This window comes from Macaca thibetana, chromosome 4 (assembly GCF_024542745.1).
Source record: "Macaca thibetana thibetana isolate TM-01 chromosome 4, ASM2454274v1, whole genome shotgun sequence".
Classification (NCBI taxonomy): Eukaryota; Metazoa; Chordata; class Mammalia; order Primates; family Cercopithecidae; genus Macaca; species Macaca thibetana.
Window position 1 is genome coordinate 44881515 of NC_065581.1, and position 15600 is coordinate 44897114.

Here is a 15600-nt window from a genome sequence, read left to right on the forward strand (position 1 = left end):
CAGAGAAAAGTAATCCACCGAAGGTCACACTCCAGGCCTGTGGCTCTATATTACTGATTTGGGAGCACCCTTCTTGGCCCAGAGCATGGGTTCCCAGTCTCAGGTATGGATTAGAATCACCCAAGGAACTTACAAAGAATCCAGATAACCAGGTTTCAAATTCTGATAAGCTGCCTCGGTGATTTTGACAGAATCTTTATGACACCAGTTTTGGTGACCCACTGGGGAATGACTGCGGACAGGCGAGGCTGGAGGAGCAAGCGCTTGTCCAGGAGCCTAACTCTAGTTCTGCTCTGATCTCTGAGCCACTGAATTCGCCAGTTCTCTCCGAAGCCCAGTCTCTTCGTGTGTGAAATAAGAGGCTTGAACTCCATCAGTGAACTTCTCACTAGCTTTTTAGCAGTAGAATCTTTCATTCAGTTAGGTCCTAAGTGGAGCCCAAAATACGAAACAGGTCCAAGGAGCTTTATTTGTGGGGAGGGGTGGGATTCAGGCCGTCATTCCCTTGGGAACCTCTGAAGCATAATTTTCCAGTTCCCTGGAGCTCCAGTCTCTGACGACACGCTTCAAGTGCTAGGTACCCATATTGGGTCCTTTCTTCCCCCAAAGCAATGTCCCCTGGAATGGCCCCAAGCTCCTGGTGCAAGTCCTGTAAATCCTATTTAAGGAGCACTGTGGAGGGGGGCCTGCCCCAAACCCTGGCTCTGAGTTCTGAGGAGTCCTGAGTGCCTGGTGCCAGTGAGGCAGGGGGTTAGGGCTGAGCACACAGTGAGCCTCTTTCAGCTCCACAGTGTCTTCCACCTGCTGTCCTGGCTGGGGAGGAGGACGTGGTGAGTCCCAAGCACTTGGGATGATCTCTGTTCCAGTGTTAGGAACCTGTACAGTGGGTAGCAGCCATCCAGCTGGTGGAGGCAGAAATTTGTTTCCACACCAGCAGGGCTTTTGACATCTTGGTTTTACCCTTTCCTTGATTTGGAATAGTAAGAATCCCTCTGCCTGAGCAGGCCCTTGGAATTGGCAGTCCTTCCGCAGCCATCCTCCCAGAGACTCCACCCTATGGGAGAGGAGAAAAATGAGGTTCAGAGAGATCAAGCAGCCTGCCTGGGATAATGTAGCTAAAACTGTGGTGAGACCAGTCCTTGAATCCCAAATCCAGGGCTTCGCCTGCTAGTGCTGAGGTCTTATTTAAGCAAGGGGAGACATGCCCTGGAGAAGACAGCCCCCTGCCCTGACAGAGCCCATACTCTAGGGTGGGAGGTGGGGGGTATCCTCAGGGCCAAGTCAAACTCCTATATGTTCCCTCAACATCCAGTGCGTTCCCCTGCATACAGCAGGTGCTAAATTATTGTGATAATCATGCTTTGGAGTTAGAACTGAAACGAGCTTACAACCTGAGATGCTCTGGACTCTGCTTGGGGTTTTAGTCTCCTCCTCCATAAGATGGGGATAGTAATGCTGAACTTCCTGGCCTGGCTGTGAATAGGAAAGGGGCATTGCGAACGGGAAAACAGCCTCGCTTTGACTCCAGGCTCGTGACAGTACCGCACAGTAGAAATTGTACTCCCCATTTTATGGGGGAGGAAACTGATAGTTGGGGAGTGAAATCCAGGTCTAGGGCCAAAGCTCATGCTCCTTCCACTGCACTCTGCTGCTTCCTATTACAGTCCCTGCACCCAGCATGGCGTTTTTCAGTTTTGTTTTTGTTTTAATTCTAAATGGCATTTTTCAGTTTTGTTTTTGTTTTAATTCTAAGTCCCCAAGTGAGACAGGGCAAGATGGAAATGAAGCCCACAGGACCCCTCCCCCCCAGCTGTGAATAGCTTGGGCCCTGAGAAGAATGGGCTGGGTGTGTGCTCTGGGCACGGAGATACCCCTTTCTGCCGGCATGTGGAGGTGACGTGGATTCCTCGGCGTTTCCTCTGTGTGGGGGTGGGCAGTGGTGGTTCATGGAGTCCCCTTTCCCCCAGGATGGATGCTGATTGTTTCTGAAGCCTTCACTGGGGTTCGCTTTCTGTGCCTGGCCACCCTTGGGTCTGAAGCCTATCTCCTCCGCAGAACAGGCATGTGGGTGCCCAGGCCACCCACAGCAGGGCTGTAGCCTTGGACAGACAGAAGTTCGGGAGTCAAGACGCTGGTTTGACCCCAAAGACAGCTGGCTTCTGTGGGGAGACCTTCTCTGGCCCCCAGGGGGAGTCAGCTCAACCTTAGCCAGGGAAGTGGCCCAAGGGCAGGCCCAAGCCTTGGGTCCCCTGATGTCTGCAGCTGCTCCCAGGACCACCCCATGAGATAGAGGCTACTGAGCCCCCAAGAGACCTGTGGGGCCGCGGCGGGGTGGTATTTTCTCAGCAGGATTTATGTGAATGTGCGTGTGTGTGAGTGAGTGTTTAACAAGGAGTGGGGCCTGCTCGACTTCTGAGCCTGGAATTTATACAGCCCCTCGTTGGCGGCTGCAGTTTATCTTGAGCAAAAGAATAATAAACTCAGTTGACAGAATGATGTATTCAAAGCACCTTCCCGTCACAGCGCACAGCCCTGCCCGCTGTTAGGATGTCTGGTGTGGTGGGGACCGTGTTATCGAGTGTTTAGCCCCCACGATTGTCAACAACGCATTGTTTGCAGGCTTGGGGCAAGGCAGAGATGGGCCGGGGCTGGAGTAAGAATGGAGAGGGGGGTGTCTGGCCACACGGACAAAAGGGCTGCTGCCCAGATGGGGTCAAAGAGGCGTCTGCCTTTGATGGAAGCCCAGGCTCCATCTGAGACCCAGCCCCCTCTGGCTCTCCTGAGTCTTCCTTTCCCTGCCTAGGAGAGAATGCTCTCTGTTCACCTCTGAGCTGGCCCTAGTCTAGTACCAGAGGTGAAGGCACACACTTGGGTGTCACTGCACTCCATAGTATGGGACAACCTCTCCTACTCTTCATTTCTCGTGTTTTTCTTAGCCAAGTAAAGAAATTAGCATCAAACCTCAGCGTCAAAAAATATGCAGACTTGCTAAGCCTCGGAGAGGGTGAGGGAAAGCCGATAACCTGAGAACTTCATGAGAGAGCTCTAGCCCAGGTCCCTGTGCCTCTGCTGGGCAACCTTAGGCCTCAGAACCTTTTTCCCTCCCCACGTCGGAGGGCAGTCACAATGCTTATCTCTGCTTGATAAGCTACACTGTTGCCACACATTAAGGGCTTGTTATAAGGATGAAATAAAATGAGGATCAGGCAAACACTCTGAAACCTTGGAAGCTGGAGATAAATTCAAATGATGATTTTTTTTTTTTTTCAAAGCTCCCTTCAACTTCAGGCAGGAGTGCCTTCCTTGGCTTTGCCTCAGCCACTGTGCTTCTTCCTGAGCCTCCAGAATGGGGAAGTCCTGTCTCTTGTCTAACCTCAAGCTCTCTCATTTCAGTTCTAGTTGTTCCTTAAGAATGCATGTATTCCAGTTCTGATCCTCTCTCAGGATCTCCTATTTTCCAGCTTAATGGTCCTTCTGGCTCACAGGCTGGGCCCTCCTGCCAACCCAGCTCCAGGAACCTCACTTCCCAGAGGAGCGAGTCTCTTCTACTCCTGTTCTAGAAAGCAAGGTGGCTCTCCTGGGCCCCACAGACAGAAGCCGCATGAGGCCTGCAGGGGCAGTGGCAGGGACAAGAAGGTGAAGAAAACCCCATGCACCAAGTACTGACCAAGCAGCCACTCCATCCCACGGTCAATTTGGGAACCCCATCTAATTCTCTTAATCGTCGGTATTATCCCCGTTTTACAGATTTGGAAACTGAGACTGGAGAAAATTCAGTCTCTTGCCGTCAGGCAGGTGGCAGAAGGATCTCAAGCCCAGAAGGTGTGGCTGGCTCCTGAGTTATACTTGACCCCTATTCTCAAAGAAAAGCAGGAAAAAACCCACCCTGAGGCTGTGGGGCTCTGAGTCAGACCGCTGGGCAGGTGGGGTCAAGGCCACTGGAAGAACCAAGGGGAGTCACGGATGTGGGAGGGTGTGGGAGTGAGGAGGAGTGTGGTGGGAGCAAAGGCCTAGAGGCTGGAGCAGCCACCAGGGCAGAAATTTGGAGAGGAGCTCAGATCTGAGCACAACACATGTGTTGGGCAACATGGGCTGCGGACAGTGATGCTGTAAGGCAGCCAGCGGTCTCCTTTGATCCCAGACAGGACTCAGCCATGTATTTATTCACTCACTCTTTCACTTGTTCATCCTTCACTCCATCCTTTATTTGCCCAGGGAGCCAAGCCCCACGTATTGAGTGACTACTGTATCCTGAGCTCTAGAGAGGAGTGAACCTGTCCTCATCTCTAGGTACTCTTGGTCCACTGAGGGGAACAGAGAAGTAAACAGACATCTGTAAACCACATGCTTCTGTGTTCATTGAGGCAACCAACATTTGAGAGCCCTCCATGAAAGGTGTCAGGACCAGGGAGATGAACAGGGCACACTCCTGCCTGTGGTGCACTCAGGCTGGTTGAGGACATGAAGAAAGAGTACAAATACTCCAGCTCCAATGCACAGACAGCTGTGAAAAATGGTGAGCAAGAAGCAGAAGGGGAGCACTGAGAGTCCCCAGAGAGAAATGATCGTGCCTTTGAATTTTCATTTATTCATTCGTTGATTCCACCATTCATCTGTTACTGAGCATCTTCTATGTGCTGGGCATTGCTGGAAACAGCATGACGGCCCATGGGGAGGCAGTGTTTCTGATGGGCAGACCACAGTTTGGCCCCTTTTGTGGAGACAAAGGCCAAGCTTGAGGTAGAGACTGCAGTTATGGGGGACAGGCAGCCTTCCCATTTGAAGGGGGCAGTGATTAGGAGCTGGAGAGTGTTTGGGGTGCAGCCTGGGGCAAGTAGAGGAAAACCAGGCCCTTTGGGAAGCTTGCCAGGGCCAGACCACACAAGGCAGGCAGAAGGAGGTCCACAAGGGCAAGGGAGGAGCTGGAACGGGAGGGCTGTGTCTCAGATATAGTAGGAAGACCAAGTCCAGTCCACAGACAAACTTGAGGGATCCCAGTGTCCCACTCATTAGAACAGGGAGCCTCATTGTCAGGACTTTCTGGAGCTTTGATTTGCACATGTCCTCCCGACCCTGGGGTAGATGTGTGTGCCTATTTGCATAAAGCGTGTTCCTACACAAATTCATCTCAGGCGTTGTGACTTCCATATTTGCTTTCTCTCTCTATAGCTGGCTGTCCCCATGCCTTCTGCTCCCACTTCTGGAAGGGAAGACAGGGCAGGGACCATGCCCAGCTGCAGAAAATCCCAGTGTTTCCCTGTGGCATTGCCTGATAAAGGCTGAACGTGGCTTTCATGAGAGCTAATCTGCCTGCTCAACCAGATTGTGCTGTGGCTAAAATTGCTATGAGCTCGATAGTCCCTGAAGCTTGAGCCATGTCTTGGATGCTGTTGCAGGGCCTAGGGGAGTGCCAGGCCAGAAGGAGAACTGCCTGTGGACTCTCAGTAGGAAAACAGCTAACGGGGTGATGAGTGAGTGTCGCCTGGAAGTCTGGGGGCCATTCCATGTGGGTCACATCGCCTGACCAGAGGGTTGGGTGCCTGGACAGGGCTGGGCTTGGGAGTCCTTCCAGGGCCTAGTTGCAGCTGCTGGGCCCACAAGCACCCACGCACACATACAAGTATGTAGGCAGAGTGGAAGTTTGACTTTTGCAGGTCTTGTACAGCCTGGAGTAGAGAAGAGAATTGGGAACTCTCAATGTTGTGTGACCCCAGGCAAGTCCCTTCACTGCCTTGTGCCTCAGTTTCCCTTTCTATACCATGAGGATGTTCCCAGTGTTGGTGTTTGCAAATGCCTGCAGACAATCTAAGTTCATCATCTGGTCCCCGGAGGAGATCCTTGTGGGAAGGCCACAGCCACTCTGCCACCCTGAGGCTCCCACTCCTCCTTCTCTGGAACCCTCTCACTTACCTGTAGGTCATGGGAACGTCAATGGGCACCCAGAGAAGTGTCTGCTGCCAGTCATCACTCACTGATTATGTGACAGCAGAGGAGCCAAGAAGCTGCTGGAAATCGAGACACCCCCACCCCCATTCAGTCCCCACCATCTCTGTCTTCATGAGGTTTCCTGGGAGAAGCTCCCATGTCTGGGAATGGAAATGTCTCCACCTGAACGGGGACAAACAGGAGCTGGGGGCTGCATCTTAAGACTTCTTGTCCCATTAGTGCTGACCTCTGGAGACGGCTCCTGAACTGTGCCCACTCCCCCACCTCCTCACCACACACATGCTCTGGACCGTGCGAGGCTCAGCTTGTCACCGACAAGCTTAAATGAGGTGGCCTGAATGCCCCTTATCATAGACAGCTTATCTCCTGTGGTCACTCACCTGACAGACTCCAGAGAGCCACTCAGCGGGCCTCTCCCAGCCGCCTGCTTCTCAGCTCTGACTCTCCCTTGCCCTAAGGGAACACTGGATTCCAGTGACCCTCCTATTGGTCAGAGTTGGGCTGAGCACAGAGAATGGGGTAGAGTGTTCCTGGGAACTCGGAAGGCTCTGGGATGCCAGCTTTACCCACATGTTCTCACTCACCCCTCTGTAACACAGATTTTGCACCCCTGTCCTCCGCCCCCCACACTCCTATACCTCTGCTATCAAAGTGAAGAAATAGGCTAATATCTGTGGTACATTTATTTACCCACTCCCTGACACTGCAGCTCTCTTAGTCAGTGATGTGTCCTCCACTCAGGCTGGGGCTCCCTGAGGACTGTGTCTCCCTGCAGACTGGGGCTCCCTGAGGACAGGGCTGTGTCTCCCCTCAGGCTGGGGCTCCTTGAGGACGGGGCTGTGTCTCCCCTCAGGCTGGGGCTCCTTGAGGACGGGGCTGTGTCTCCCCTCAGGCTGGGGCTCCTGAGGACGGGGCTGTGTCTCCCCTCAGGCTGGGGCTCCTTGAGGACGGGGCTGTGTCTCCCCTCAGGCTGGGGCTCCTTGAGGACAGGGCACTTTAAAGAAGAGAAATTGACAGGCTGACCCTTGAGGATCTTTGGGTCAATAAAACATTCTATAGACCCTCAGTGGTCAGCCTAGGATGATACTTTGATAATAGGTGGTTTTTTGTTTGTTTGCATGTGTGTGGTTATGTTTTGTTGTTTTATCGTGTTTTGTTTTGCTGCTGTAGCTTTTTTAAAATCTGAAGGTTTGGTTGTTCATAAAGATGGGAAGAAAAAGGAAAGGAAAGAAGGAGGAAGAAAGCAATATAAAGAAGGATGGAAGGAAGGAAGAGAGTGAGTGAGGGTTGGAGGAAGCAAAAGAAAGAAGAGAAAGGGAAAGAGAGAAAGAACGGTGAGGGAGAAAGCTCACAATCTGTTTTTCTTTTAAATCTCCTGCAGGGGAGTTTATTTGTTTTAAATCCTCTTATCTCCAACACTTGTTTCTCCACTGGTTGCCGTGTCTGTGGAGCGAGGCTGGTTTTTCTCTCAGCGACAACAGAATGCCAGGCTCCATAACCGGCCTGGGCGCAGGAGGAGGAAGGTTCACACTGACAGCCCTGGGGGCCTCTCCAGGCCCTTTCCCGTCCATCCTCTCCTCAGCGGCAGCTCTTACCTGGCCCCAGACCCTCATGGCCCAGAGCAGGGGACGCGGCTGTCCAGCTTGTGTGGTAGGCTCTGGCCAGCTCGGTCTGCTTCCAGCCTTCCTCTCCCCATGACCCCTCTCCTCAGGAGCCTGCCTGAAGCCCTGGTGGACATGGGCCCAGCCAGAGGCCTCCCAGCCTTCACCTCAGCTCCCACCACTTCTCCTCCTGTGTGGGGGCCTCCCCTGGGGCCACCTCTTCCCAGGCTTCTCTTGATGCCCTGCTCCCCTGACTCACTTGTTCATGAGTCCATCTTTTCAACACATTTTCATGTCCCTGAGACATGCCAGGCATAAGAGATAAAGGGCCTAGGGACCTCAGTGTCCAGTGGAGGAAGCCAGATGTCAACAGTCAATTAAGCCCCTTTTCGGGCGTTCAGCTTACCCTGGTCTAACAATAATATCTAACACTGACTGCAGGGGTTACGATGTGCCAGGCACCATTCTAAGTGTTTCACGTGGAGTAACTTATTTCATTCTCCAAACAGCTCTAGCAGGTAGGGCTGTTACCTTCCCACCTTGCAGAGACTGGCACCTGGGCATGGAGCTGTTCATAACTTCTGAGGGTCAGACCTGAATACAAACCCAGACGGTCTGGGCCAGGGGCTGAACTCTTAAACCCAGTGCTGCTTACCTCACAGCCTAGCGACTGGGGTGTTTCTCTACACACCCTCAGGCCCACCCCCTGCCCCTTACCCCACCAGAGGGCCCTGAACAGTCTTGTTGCACACCAGCTCCCTGTCCGGGCGGAGCTGGCCATCTTGGAGAGAAGTGACTTGGATTCCCAGCCTGCCTGTCCCAGCACTCTTGAGCATGGCCTGATGCCTGTGGCCCCTCTCTCTGTGGAGACTGGGCATCTCCCAGGCCGGACTGTCAGTCTCTGGCAGGCAGGGCCGGAAACCTCCTCAGCACCAGGCACTGAGTGAGTCCAGCACCCGACTCCTGGAGCTGGCAGCTCCCAGACCTGGAGGGAAGTGGGCACGGAGGGTTGGCAGAGGGGCCAGCGTTAGGGGAGGCTGGAGTAAGGGTTTGCCTGTAATGACCATGAACAGGAGAGAGCTGCCAACCCCCAAGGCCTCCCCAGCCCCCTCTGAGGCAATTTTTCTTCAGTCAAGCAAGTATCCTGCTGGTCAGTCTCAAGCCTCAGTTTCCTCAAGGCCCAGAGAGGCTAGTAAGAAACATCCCTTATCTCAGGGATTGTTTGGGGATTTGACCCTGATGGGCCTTGAAAGATCAAGTTATGCCCCTCCCTAGGGGTCCTGGGCAGCGCTCAGAAGTGCTGGGAGATGTCCAAGATTTGAGATGTAGGAAGCAGGAAGAAGCTGAATATACAGAAAGAAAGGAATTAGGGACAAATGTGGTGCATTTGCACACTCAGTGTATGTTGAGCACATATAGCGTCCCTGGCACCGTGCTGGCCCTGGGTGCACAATGTCAGGCATAGCATGGCCCCAGCCTTCCGAGAGCTCCCAAAGTTGGTTGTAGCCCATATGTCCTAAAATCCAAGTGGGGAAGGGGAATCTGGGGTGGAATGACATGTTCCCAGGTCAGCTCAGGTCACTGCAGAGGCAGGGCCAGATGACCAGGCCAGTGTCCCAGGCCTTAGGCCCCTGATGCCCTCATCTCCTGGCCCACAGTACCAGGACCACAGCATCTATCCCCTCTCCAAGCCTGAATAATAACCACAGATGTGAGGGCCAGCCCTGAAGTTAACCAGGGAGGGAGGCACCTCTCGGGAGGTAGTTCAGGCCTGACGTTTATGTCTGAGGCTGACAGGTCTGACCTGTGCCTTTCTGACTCCACTCAGCAGGAACCAGCACTGGTGAGATGAGTGCTCCTCGGGCACCAGGTCTGGTCTTCATTGTGTAGGGACCACGATTCAGGGTCTTATGGGGACAGAGGATGGAGGGAGCTTCACCATGGAGGCTCCTCACACCTCATGAGCCTCCCCTATTGGCCTCGAAGCCCTTCTGTAGCAAGTAGGAAAGAGAGAAACTTCCGGAGCCGATGCCAAAGCTGATGGCCTCCCCTGTCCTGGGGCCAAACAGCCTGAAGAGGAAGAGGCAGAGCTGGGAAAAGGTGGGACCAGCTAGGGTGAGACCTTCTCAGACCAAGATCGTCCTGTCTCTCTGGTTGCCAAGATCTAACAGGCCACCCCTGAGCCCAGGGCTCCCTCTAAGTCTTGCAGCCCTGCCCCTGGAGTGTGTGTGCATGTAAGTGCTTATATGCATTATGCATGAACATGTGCCTGCCCATTCACCCTCCCCCCCGTGTGTGTGTGTGTGTGTGTGTGCATATGCCTGCGTAGGTTTGTGAATGTGGAGGCCCAGGAACTTGAGGACTTGGCCTCCTTTTCCTTCCAAAATCACAAAGCTTCTGGCCGGCCCCAAGCCTTGGTTTCCTCAAGGCCCAGAAACAGACCCAGCTGAGCTGCCTGTGGGCACTAGTGGCCCTAGTTTGGGAACCCATTGGCCTGAGGGCCCTTCTCCTGGGATCCGGATGACCTGGCACCAGCCAAGGGCTTCTCTGGGCCTTTCCTGTCATGGATGCAGGAAGGGATTCATGAGGCCAGAGCTGCCAAGCTGACCCCAAGATGATGCAGGTGAGCCCCTCAGCTGGTAATGCTGCCCATTCGACCCTGCCACCGCTGTGCCTCTGGAGGGAGGCCAGAGCCACCAAGTTTCCCTCAGTGGATGAAAGAGCCAAGTGTTGAGAGGAACTGCACCCCACTCCTCTCCGCAGAGGAGTCAGACTCCCTGACCCACGCAGCTTAGAGGGTGCACTGGAGTGAAGGAGGGAAAGGGAGTGGTGCTCTCTTCACAGCTTCTACCCATTTCGGAGTCACATTCATAGATCTCCTGCATCAAAGTCAACTGTGATGGTGGTGGTGGTAGTTGGGGATATAAAGAACGCAGGTGCCTGGGATTGCCCTTCACCCTCCCTGCTAGAAAGCCCGACTGAACTGGCCTGGGGCGAGTTAGAAAATCTGCATTTTAAACAAGGGTTGCAGGTGACTCAGAGTGGCACAAGCATAGCAAAGTACAATGTTTTAAGGAGATCTGATTTTGGAGACCTGGGTTTTAATCTCTGCTCAATTTTTTCCCATTCTTAAAATGAGGTTAATAATAGGACTTCATGGAGATAATGTCACAACATAGATACTCAGTGCATGGTAGAAACAATAACAGCAATAATAATGACAGCAGCTGGCCATTACCGAGCAGTGTCTGTGCCAAGCTTCTCTGTCATTATAGGACTTACATCCTGGAGGCCAGGCTGGGGTACTGAGTGCAGGGCCCCAGCTCTGCTGTCTCCTCTCTTGTAAATGGCAGACTGGAAGTTCCCCTCCTCTTGTTAGAGGAGCCCCACAGCTGCTCTTATTCACGTCACTCAGGAGTCCCAGAAGCCCCTGCTCTCCTGGGAGATGCTGCGCAGACCCCCTAGGAGCCAGACCTGGTTTTCTCCGGGCTAATTGGCTAATCATCTGCCACCTTGATAGCTGGAGATCTAGACATGACTAGTCCTGGGGCTGGGCCCTCACCCTGCCCATCTCCCTCGCCTGGCCGGCCCCAAGTCTTGCCAGTTCAGAGCCAGGAAGGATTAACATGCAGGCTGGATTTGCTCACCTCATTCCTTATCGAGGCCCTGTCCTCTGACACAGGAGGGCAGATGTTTTCTTTCTGCAGACAAAGAACCCTGGGAGCTCTGGACCGGAGGAGGGAGGAAGGTAGATGGCAGCAAGAGGAGAGAGGCAGGGAGGCTCTCCCTCCATCCTCATCTGCCTAGTCTCATCCATCCCCCTTCCCCAGGAAATGTGGCCATGGACTCAAACCATTTCAGCTCACCCTGGAGCCCCCTATGAGAGTGGGCCCCCAAACAGGAATGTTTTACAGACAGGAAACTTCAGTGAGGGCTGGTGGCTGACCCATCCAGTAAGTGAGATGGAGCCAGGCCTCAAACACAGGTCTCCATACACCATTTACACCTCATCTCCCACCAGTGGGGTGAAGGCAGAGAAAGAGCTTCCGGAGGGTCCTGGGCAGGGGTCCCACTGGCAGAGGAGTCAGAGAGCACAGGCTGTATTAGGTCCCACAGGGAAGAGGAGGCAAGAGGGGGACACAGGTGAGAAAGAGCTTGGCCCACTCAGGGAGTTGACTCTGATGAGGAGGGATGGTTTGGGCCACAGAGGACGTCAGAGACATAAGCACCAGGCCACAGAGGCCTTAGGAAAGATGAGAAAAGTGAAGCCTCAGCCCAGAGAAGAGAAGGTCAAATCACTTTACGAATTAAATGTTATTATATTTACAGTCTTGTGAGGTCAGTATTATTATTCCTACTTTACAGATGAGAACACTGAAGCCTATAATATCTCTGGAACCTGCCCAAGTACATGCAACTAGCAATGGGCAGAAGAGTGATCAGCCTGCCCCACACCCAGCCCATCCAGCCCTACCCCCAATCTGCTGCATGCAGGAGCCAACTAGGAATCCCGACTCACCCCAACCCCACCAGCCCTCACCTCCTACACTGCCCATGCCCATGCCAGGAGCTGTGCAACCCTACTCCCTCCAGGAAACTTCTTGACCAGCCCACCCTTATTGCCTCTGTCAGACTCCCAGAGCAGGCCTTGTGTGTGCCAATATGCAGGCTGCTGGGTCCTAGTCTACTTGAGTAGCTGCATGGGCTCTAGACTCACACAGCCCTAGCTTTGAAATCTAGCTCTCAGTTATGCGTGTTGGATCATCTGTGCCTCAGTTTCCTCATCTGTAAAATGGGACTAATAATGGCACTTACTTCAAAGTACAGTAAAGATTTAAAGAGATACTACAGGTGCAGGATTCACCCAGCAAGGAGTAAAGTGAGGTTTGGAAAAGGTGTGTGCCTTCCCCAGCATCACAGAGTGTATACTAGCAGCAGTTAGAACTGGTACTTTCTAGCTGAGAGATGAGGAAAGAGGCCCACATTAGAGGCTGCTCCAGGTCTCCAGACAGTGGTTCAGTGCTCCTGCTACTTGGTCATGAAATCACAAGGTCTTCATAGTTGTGAGTACTCAGAGCCAGGCCCTGGGAAGGCTGGAGAGTGACAGCTTCCAGACCAGACACTCAACTGCCCACTCTTCCAGCCCTCATGCTCCCTCTGGGGCTGCCTCCGCCTCACCACGGTGGTCTGTCTGGGGTGTGGGGCTGTTTGCAACAGGCGCCTATTGTCTGATGGCCTGAGTGCACCTGTAGTGCCTCATCCCAGCCTGGTGAGTCAGCTTTTGGCAGGCCATGGGGCAGCCACTCCACATCATCTTAAGCCTGAAAGAGGACCTTTCTTTTCATTTTTCTCCTCCTTCCTCTCTCTGCTCTCCATGAAGTGGTCATCTCCGCAGGGCAGCAGGGAATATCATTCTGTGCCAGGATTTCTTGAGTCTGCTTGGCCAGGAGACAGGGTGGGGCCTAGGAAACAAAGAGAGGGCAGCCTAGGTCTGGCCAAAGCCCTTGGGCTACTTTAGGGCAATGCTTGTGGCCTCAAGCTCCCCACTGTCAGTGGAGGTACATAAATCAGAACAAGTACGGCAACACTTTACTTATCAAGAGCCCACATACTTGACAACCTCTACCATCTGGACTCAGAGCTGAGATCAAAAGGCTATTGAGCAGACTAAGGGTACACCTGACAATTGTTTGACAAGTGTCTGACAATTAAATGTTAGAGCTTCACTCATCAATTTTTCCCCTACCTAAATCAGAGCCTATCTACTTCAACCTTATACAGTATTCTAGCAGGCTTGGTTATATAATTTGCATACATACTACAAGAATAAAAGGCTATTAAGGTTATTCATATTGACAGCAACAAGGCTGACAGCAAACAGGTGGCAAAGACACAATGATAAAAAGTAGATCCGAGAACTAAAAAATTAAAGCAATCTCAAGTTATTTGGGGTAGAAGCAAAGCAGATGACATACCCCAGTTCTTAGGGGAATCACTGTTTCACTTCCAGAAGGGGATATTCATAATGGGGCCCTGAGTCTTCAATGGAAAATTGAATTATGAGCAATTTCTGTTTAAGAAGATTTGAAAGTATATGATATATTTTTAATAGGACTTTCAAAGAACATGATTTTGTGTTTCTGTATGTTTTTGTCATTTAAAGAATTAAGCACATTAAGAGTTAATAATGGCAGACTAAGTGATTTAGACCAATGCTCCCACTGAGGACAACTAGAACAGCTGAACAAAATATTCTAAAAGTCCACTTGAAGGCATCAGAGAACTAATTGCTAGGCCATGACTAAGACCTAGACAGGTATGAGTGGCATTTAAGGCCATTTCCCTCCTGAGGGTGTGTGCTCTTTTAGGGGGGGTCAGTTGGGAGTCCAAGAAGCTGAACAACTCTTTTGACAGCATTGTGGGACTAAGAAGACATGGATTGAAGTTCCCAGCTTGCCAAGAGGTGGAACTTAATGAACTTCCTCTCTTTAAGCAGGGACCCCAAAAGGGCTACACCCTAGGAGTTATGGGTGAACCACTCACTCAATCCTTAAAACTGAAGTAGGAGATCCTGTATTATTACTGTCCTAGGCACCTGGCTGACACAAATGTGAATCCTCTCTGAATGAAGATAACCTCATTCTAGGCTTCAATTTATTTTTACAAATGATGGTATAAATACAATGTCCAACACATAATCAAAAATAACCATACACATAAGAAGTCAGATAACATACTATTAAAAACATCAGAAATAATAGACAATAGAAAGAGACCCATAGAGGCCACACGTATTAGAGTAATCAGCAAAGATTTAAAGAAACTGTGCTTACAATGGTCAAGGAGATTGTTGTGGTTACTGTTGCTGCATAACAAATTACTCCCCAGAACTTAATGGTGTAAACAACAATTTTGTTTTCTCATAATTTGGTGGGTCAGAAATTGAGGAAGGACTTGACTGGGCAGTTCTCACTCAGAGTCTCTCATGCAGTTGCTGTCAGATGTCAGCCAGGGCTAGATATCCAAGAGAGCTTCCTTATGTGTCTGGCAGTTGGTGCCAGTTGTTGGTTATGAGCTCAGCTAGTGTTGTTAACCAGAGCACCTATACATGACCTCTTTCGCATAGCAACCTCAGGGTAGTTGGATGCCTTACATGGCAGCTGGCTTCTCCCAGAGTGAGTATCCCAAAAGAGCCAGGCAGAAGATGAATGACTTTTTCTGACCTAGCCTCAGAAATCACACAACATCATTTCTTCTGAGTTCTGTTGGGCACAGGAAGTGACTAAAGCTTCAAGGGGAAAAAATTCAAAGGGAGGGATAAGAGACCCTGCTACCTCTCAGTAGGAATACTGAAAAATTTGGAGCCAAATTTTAAACCTTCCACAGAGGTAAAAGAACTAAGCTTCTATAGTTAAGAAAATTCCAGTAGATTGATGATCTTCTGAACAATGAGATGTTCTATACTCTATCCCAATGAACTGCCTATCACCCTTCTGCCCCAGGAAGATCTCACAAGTCTGGCTGAGCCAGGTTACATAAACAAACAGGTTACATAAACAACACAATGCTTTGCTGCTAGAGGTGGTCAAAATGCAGGTGGCACCCCAGCTCCACATCCACATTCACAATGGCTCCCCAACCCTCACCTACCCTCACCACCCCAACCCCCCCCCCGGCCGAGGTCTGTTTTCCCCACAGAAGTGGCAAGGAATCTCCTCAGAAAGCCCAAGAAAGCATGAAGTGACAGAATTAGAAATTATTTCAGGTGGCATATATCTGTACTTGGGCTTCCCAAACCTGGCTGATCCTTAGGACACCTGCTAAGATGGGAGATTCTCCAACTGGGAGAAGATACTTGCCACTTAAAAACCTGACAGCAATTAATATCTAAAATAGTGAAGCTCAAGGTTGAGCGCTGGAGCCAGAAAGAGAGAGAGAGACAGAGAGAGAGAGAGAGACAGACAGAGAGAGAGAGAGAATAGTCAAGGAACTCCTGTTAATCATCAAGAAAAAGACAGGAAACTCAATAGAAAAAAAAAATGGGCAAAAAATA

General features: G+C 51.4%; 1 protein-coding gene and 1 long non-coding RNA gene across 22 annotated transcripts in view; one reads left to right on the forward strand and one right to left on the reverse strand.

Moving 5' to 3' along the window:
- Window positions 1–7027, forward strand: part of LOC126952439 (uncharacterized) — a 46723-nt gene extending 39696 nt beyond the window's left edge. Inside the window, exons 2-3 of the long non-coding RNA XR_007724881.1 lie at window positions 5170–6709; window positions 6743–7027. This is a non-coding gene — a long non-coding RNA (uncharacterized LOC126952439). The remainder of the gene's footprint in view (window positions 1–5169; window positions 6710–6742) is intronic.
- Window positions 1–15600, reverse strand: part of MRPS18A (mitochondrial ribosomal protein S18A) — a 564209-nt gene that overhangs the window by 267985 nt on the left and 280624 nt on the right. The window lies entirely within an intron of this gene.